The sequence below is a fragment of the Mixophyes fleayi genome, chromosome 2, assembly GCF_038048845.1.
Source record: "Mixophyes fleayi isolate aMixFle1 chromosome 2, aMixFle1.hap1, whole genome shotgun sequence".
In the NCBI taxonomy this organism is placed as follows: Eukaryota; Metazoa; Chordata; class Amphibia; order Anura; family Limnodynastidae; genus Mixophyes; species Mixophyes fleayi.
This window is the reverse complement of record NC_134403.1, coordinates 238,802,803-238,810,313: the sequence shown is the minus strand read 5'-3', so window position 1 is coordinate 238,810,313 and position 7,511 is coordinate 238,802,803. Positions and strand designations below refer to the sequence as shown.

General features: G+C 35.6%; 1 long non-coding RNA gene across 1 annotated transcript; it reads right to left on the bottom strand.

Annotated features, from left to right (window-relative positions):
- Nucleotides 1-2,093: 2,093 nt before the first annotated feature.
- LOC142140327 (uncharacterized) lies at nt 2,094-4,404 on the bottom strand. The gene is made up of 3 exons (XR_012688408.1): nt 4,310-4,404; nt 3,746-3,843; nt 2,094-2,338 (listed from the first exon to the last, which is right to left on the bottom strand). It is a non-coding gene; the product is annotated as an uncharacterized LOC142140327 (long non-coding RNA).
- Between the last annotated feature and the right edge of the window lie 3,107 nt (nt 4,405-7,511).

Genomic DNA, 7,511 nt, shown 5'->3' with positions numbered 1-7,511 from the left:
TGAACCTTAAGGTGTAAATTAAATACTCTCCAAACTAAAAGAAGCTAAAATTTCATATACGCCAACTTCACGGTTAATTGAGGAGTCTGCCCATGACTCAGAAGAAAACAGCAAAGTCATTTGACACGAAGAATCGTCGGCTTCCTCAGTTTCCTCTGTGCAAGGTGTTATAATTTAGTACATACTACCATTACACCTGTAATGTTCTCACATGTCCTACCACAAATTTCAATTCATAGTTTGCCATTTTTCCTCTTTGTCATCAGCTAAGAGAAGAAAACTGTTTTTTGAGGAAGTACCTGAGCATGGAAGTCATGAAAACACTGTTATCGATTTGGAGAATGTGTCCACAGAAGTCCATCCAACAGAAGGCCACACAGCACCAATAGAGGCAGAAGACGCCACTCAACCTGAATCTGAGCAAGCCAGAGTTCAGTTAGCGGACACCATGCAAACCGAAGCGGTGGACCCAGCTACAATTCAGGTCACGGATACAACTGAAGAAACCGCAGAACGGGTGAGCACACCTTCATCAGATGGTGAAATTCCTAACATCTCACTTGAACCAACACAGTGTGTTGAAGAAGGGCATGACTATCCAAGTTCACAGGACCAAGCCACTCGTTTCTCATTAATTTGCATGTTTTTGGACAATCAGAGACAAATTTTGGCCAATCAGAATCTCTTTGCCCAAACACTATTGAACCAAGGAATGCGTCAAATGGAACATTCTACAGCACTCAGGAACATCCAAATGTCACAGCATCAAATGTGGGCAACTGTCAGTTTCCACGAGTCTGCAACTTCTGGTAAATGAAATGATGCAAAGAAATGTCCAAGAGAGTGCTGTAACGCATTCCCAACCTGCTCGGGTACCAACCTCGGAAACAGCAATGCAAACTGTTGAAACAGAAAGGGAACAGCAGACAACTTCCACCAAAGAACTAGCTCATCGTTGAAGACAGAAGACTCGGCTGCCCTGTGCCACAGCAGCACATCAGGTAAATACAATTGGCAACCAACATAAACCTTTCCTGGCTCCATCTTGTTTTTTACTTTCCCATGCCTTTTCTTGTTTGTTTCTGCCATATACATTCTCTCACAGCTTTCTTATCTTTTCTCCTTCTTTAATTAACTGTTGTATGTGTACTGAAAATCTTTTTCATTTTTTTTATTTTGTGGGGGGGTTTAGAATCTATTGGCAGACATTGGAAATTCAAACACAGACTGTCTACCCAAGTGTGGTCTAGTGATGTTTTTTACAATTCTTTGTTTGCTGTGGTAGTCTTTATAAATCTTCAAACTTACGACTTCTTTAAAATTTTAATACGCTGGGCTATATTCTTGTGTAATGTTGGTTAAGAATATCTGATGTACAACCTTTATTTTTTGTCATTCAACAGATGTTACAAAGTCAGCTTTACTGTGCAAGCAAAACCTTAACTGAATATCTTCACAAAGAAAATATGCACTTATAGAAATTAAAAGAGAGTGACCTAAATTTGAGAGCATCCTACAATGCATCAACTATTTGAACATGTTTACCAAAAACTTTGGTCCGACAATTACTCATTGTACAATATTATCGTCATTAAATAATTTATGTTCATATAATGTATATTGATTACAGTTTTTTTCACTATATATTGTTAATGATTGTATTTCTATTAAAAACTTGTTGTTTTTCAAATTACACACTCTGAATTCATTGTAACTGACATTTACTATACAATTCATTAATATACATAGGTGTTGCTAGGGTGCTATGGGTAATGTGGTTGCTGTGAATATTAACATCCGTATTACAAATGAAGGTTCTGTTTTGGGCAATTTACTGTTTAACTTGATAAATAGTGTAATATAGTTGGTAAATTTTCCTAATAAAACTTTTAACAATACACAAATATATACTATAAACTTAAAGAAAGGACATTACATAAGTTGACCAGCAATCACTTTATAAATTGATTATAAATTCCAAAGTATATAACCTACATAGAAAGATTTTAAAAATAACATTAGTGAGCTGCCACTTAAAATAATAGAAAACATAATTTAAATATTGAATTGCAACATAAACAATTATACCGATTATCCTACTACAGAAATTATGGCGACTGCATCTGTTTCCCTAGTGCCATCTCAGAAAAATGATGGATTTTTTTTCACCAAGAACAAACAGTGTGGAGAAAGGTGTTATTGGCGTTGTAACGAGTTTAGAAATGGCAGTTGTCATGCATGGGCCATCACCAATTTGCCAATAGCCGCGATCTGATCTCTCACACGGAACATAACCACGCAGCAAGGGCAGAAAGGGCATTTCAACAATCGAAAGGATCTATAAAATACCGGGGATGGAAAGTATTTAATGACAAATTTAGTTTCCTAAATTTTAAACTAAATTGTGTGTTTTCATTTTTTGACTTATAGGAAAGAAAATACGGAACAAATAAGCAAGTGTTTTTAATATTACATTAAAGGATTAATTAATACACATGGAGACGAATATGAACATAGAATTATTATGGACAACAACCAGGGTGAGTATATGTATTAGATTTAACTGTTAAAATATAATTACCAGTATTAGGACAGATATTAGATTGGATGAGGATTAGGAGTTTGTCTTATAGGATTCAATGTACAATAAAGAAGAATAACATGGTTATTATAATCTCTATTCCATACAGAAAACAAATACAAAGACAAAACAGGGTTCATCACTGCTATCCGTGAATATAACTAGCATATCGTGGAGTGATGGCATAGGGCCTTCTATTTCCTAATCAAATGTACGTACTTATCTTGTAAGAGCTATGATGATATAACATATATATTTTTGTAGCTATTGTTAAAAATTTGAGATGTTACAGTGATTGAAGTGTTAAACAGGAAATTTACATTTTAAGTGTGTCTAGGAATATTGTTATTATTTTCTATATAGTTTTTTATGCTAACAATGTCCTTTTTGTTTTTCAAAAATAGAGTGGAAATGAAGAATTGAGAACAGATTTGTATGGCCAATCTATGGATGTGATATGTGAATTGTACATTAACAACATTAAACCTACCATTTTTAGTAATGACAATATTAATAAATTAACAATAAATTACCACATATACAAAAGAATGTGTCTGTGCAATGCTTACATGAGAAAATGAGCTATGCTTTAAATAATAATTGGTTGTATGTAAAACAGTTAAAATTTAAATGTAAAAATAAGAAAGAATTATTAGAACATGTATATAACAGAATTGCACAATATGATTAAAAATGGTTGAGAATATAATGCAAAATAATTATATTCTTTAAATTATATACATTCAGTGCTTTTTTTGTAATAAAAAAGGTACCGTAACTCACTTTTTTTAGGATACACAAAACTTTTATTTATCCACCTGGAAAACCAATAATTTTCCATTTAAGATTATTATCTGTCGATATATTTGTCTTTTGTTCTAAAACCATTGGTGCTTAATTTGAGATCTTTTGTACTGATGTTATACGACTTATTGAGCCACTCGAAAATGTATTGCGCCGTGATTAGTGTATACAAACTGTACAATGGTTCCTTACAAACACCTCTGTGCTAGATAATCAAATACTTCTCACTAAGCACCGCCCGTTGCAAAGTTGCTCGGCACCCTAGGCAGATCTTTAGCCTACCGCCCCTCCTCCCCCCAATATTCCCTTCCTTGCCCCTCACACACTTGACAATTGTAAAATAAAAATAATAACTCTTACCTCCTGGCTGACTGGCAAGGTTGCAGTCCAGATGCACTGGTGTCTAAAGCAGAATGCTGTCCGGTCTTCACTGCTGTCCAGGAGCAAATGCAGGATATCTAGAGGGGAGGCCCCAAATGTTAGATTAATTTATTAATACAAAACAAAACAACTGGACATCACTCACCTGTTACACACTGACATGTCTCCTGCTGCCTACCAACTTTTCTCACATATGCCCACTAGCTATTCTCATCCCTATTCTGCCCCCCTCGGTTTTCGGTAGCTATCTCTTTCTGCCCCCCTTGGTTTTCTGTAGCCCTCTCTTTCTGCTCACCTCATTTTTCTGTAGCCCTCTTTCTGCCCCCTTGTTTTTCTGTAGCCCTCTCTTTCTGCCCCCTCATTTTTCTGTAGCCCTGTCATTCTGCCCCCCTCTTTCTATAGCCCTCTCTTTCTGCCCCCTCATTTTTATGTAGCCCTCTCGCTGCTACCCCTCATTTTTCTGTAGCCCTCTCTTTCTGCCCCCTCCTTTTTCTGTAGCCCTCTCTTTCTGTGCCCTCTCCCCTTTCTGTAGTCTGTACTTACCTTCTATGCTGCTTTTCTCGCTTCTCTGCTTGATCGCGGCTCCTCTCACTGGCAGCATCGGAGGCGGAAGCAGGACACACACTAATATGCAGTGCTGCACTGTAGCGGCACTGAAGAGAAAATAAAAATGTTAAAAAGTTAATTAAACTTTGAAAACCCATGGAAAAAAGGTGTCTAAGTCTTTCTATGACAAAAATGCACTGTATACATTACAAGGTATACATCAATTTACATCTGAATTAATCTAAACATAGACAATTATATATCATAAATGGCAGCAGTTACAATAAAATATTGGTTAATAATAACAGTTCCTCCAAGAATAAAAGATTAATGTCTAATTAAATAGAAATTATGAACACAACGAAACATCTGACGTATTATTGGTATTAAAAACTAACGTATAGCTTTGTGAGTATGACAGGAACGGGTAGTAGCAAACACGGCTACAGAATACATGACAATATATAGTAATAACAAACATGATTGGGAAAAGTATATATGTTCATCTAAGTTCAAATTTATGTTAAATTATTATGACCCTAACACCTTTGATTGTGAATAAAAAACTGAATATGTTAAAAAAGATACTGTAATGTTTAATAAAGCTAATATATAATGTAGTAATGGGGTACATATGGAATTACATAACTATTAATGATATCGATTTCACTCTTACCGTTTTCATACTATTTTTTTTGCGTGAGTAAATTGACTTTTTATTTTCATTAATAGATTATCAATTTGGGTTTGTTTACAAAAGTAATGTGTAGGGTTTATATCTCAGTAGTGATTTTTGATGTAGACATTAATGTTCTGTCGTTAATATTGGATGTAGGAATATATTTAGTAATTTCGGTTTTAAAGTTATTATTTCAGGGTCATTTTTATTTTGGTAGGCATTTTATGTAGGGTAGATAATATTTATTGTCGGATACTTTTTTGTAGTAATTTTTATATTTGTAGGCAATATTTCTCAGTAGGCATTTCTTGTTTACACATTTAGCACTGTCGTTCACCTTTATTGTAGTCATTTATGCTATCATTATTTAAAATTAGTAGGTATTTTATGTATGCCGTTATATTATGTGGAGGCATAGCTCGTGTCTGTTTTACATCGCGCCTACTATGTAGCTGTCACTTGTAGACATTCTTGTGTAGTTCTAATGGTTGTCGTTAGTTTCAGCACCGTGAATTCATGCCCAACCCATGACCATCATCATCATCATCCTCATGATCATCAGCATCATTATGACCATGACCATCATCATATTCATTGTGATCATCACGACAATCATTATCATTATGACCATCATCATCATCATTACCATCATAAATATCATGATGATCATCATTATCATCAACATAAACATCATTATCATGACCATCATCATCATGACCATCATCAACATGACCATCATGAACATTATCATCATAATGACCATCATCATCGTCATCCTACCCATCAAGACCATCATGACCATGATTATCATCATGACATTCATCAACATGATCTATCATGATCACCATGACCATTATCATCATCATTACCATGAGCATCATAATCATGACCATGACCATCATCATTATCATAACAATGAACATCATGACCATCATCCTCATCATGGGCATTATCATGAACAACATGACCATCATCAACGTAACCATGACCATCATCATGACCATCTTCATCATGATAATCATCATCATCATGACCAACATGACCATCATCAACATCATTGTGACCATCATCATAGCAATTATCATCAAGACTAACATGATCATCATCATGACCATCATTATCATCATACCGTGACAATTTTCATCATCGTTATCATGACCATCATCATCAAAATGATCATCTTTCCCAACATCATCAAAACCATCGATCCTGCATTCATATTCCGCAAAGGGAAACCGGAACTTCCGCTCACATAATACAACCAAGCCTCGCATTGGAAAAATGGGCGTTTCGGAAATGAATAAATAGGATGCTGGGACATTAGAATATTATACCTTGAAAAAGACCGCATCCAGGTTGAAACGCGTTGGTTTTTACTTGGATCTGTATCAGGAATGTGGAGAGCGCGTATGAATACACGGAACTGACTGTGGTGAGGGACTGTGGTTCAACCTACCTCTTTGTTGAATACGTGTTTTATACTGCCTTCCTGTACGAGCATTAGTCTTTGTTGTTAAAGATCATTTTTTCATATTAAAATGATAATACGCTAGATTGTTTCATTCCTCTTCTATTTGAGTGTATGACGCCATTGAGGCAACACGAGGAAGAGTGGAACATCCATATGTCTATTAAGGACTTGAATACAACATCATTCCAGTAAGCATATACCCTATAGGGGTTTCCATTTTGAGTGAAGACACGGGTGCTATGTGTGCTTTTTGTCATCTATGCACGGGCATTATTTGAACTGGAATATATCTCTACCATGTTTATATGTCAACTTACTACACTATCAGTTCCTTTTGTGTTGTATACTCTTACATTCTAGAGAACTGTACATGGGCACTGATTCCATTCTTTTATCCATCATCCTTCCCAGTGTGCGTGAAGGCAGCACCATATGTATGTATTGCTTTTTGTTTATATGCATGTTTTTGTGAAGTATTGGTGATACTTTGTTGATACACACTGGGCAGCATATCCAAGTGAGGCGCCATTGACACAGCTCATTTTTTACAAATCTATCATAACCATCTTGACTATCGTTATCTTCATAATCATGGCCATTACCATCATGATCATCATCATTATCATGACCATCATCATGACCATAACAACTATCATCATCAAAACCATCATCGTCATGACCATCATCATCATGACCATGATGACCATGTCCATCATCATGATCACCATCATCATCATTATGAACATAACCATTATGACCATCATGTCCATGACCATCTTCATAATCATTATGACCATGACCATCATCATCATGACCATTATAATGACTATGACCATCATCATAATCATGATCATCATCATGACAATGACCATCACGACCATCATCATGGCCATCATACTCATGACCATCATCATCATTAGGACCATAGCCACCATTACCATCATCATCATCATCATCGTAACCATCAACATCATGACCTTCATTATCATCATTATCATCATGACCATCATCATCTACATCATGACCATCATCATGAGCATCATAATCAT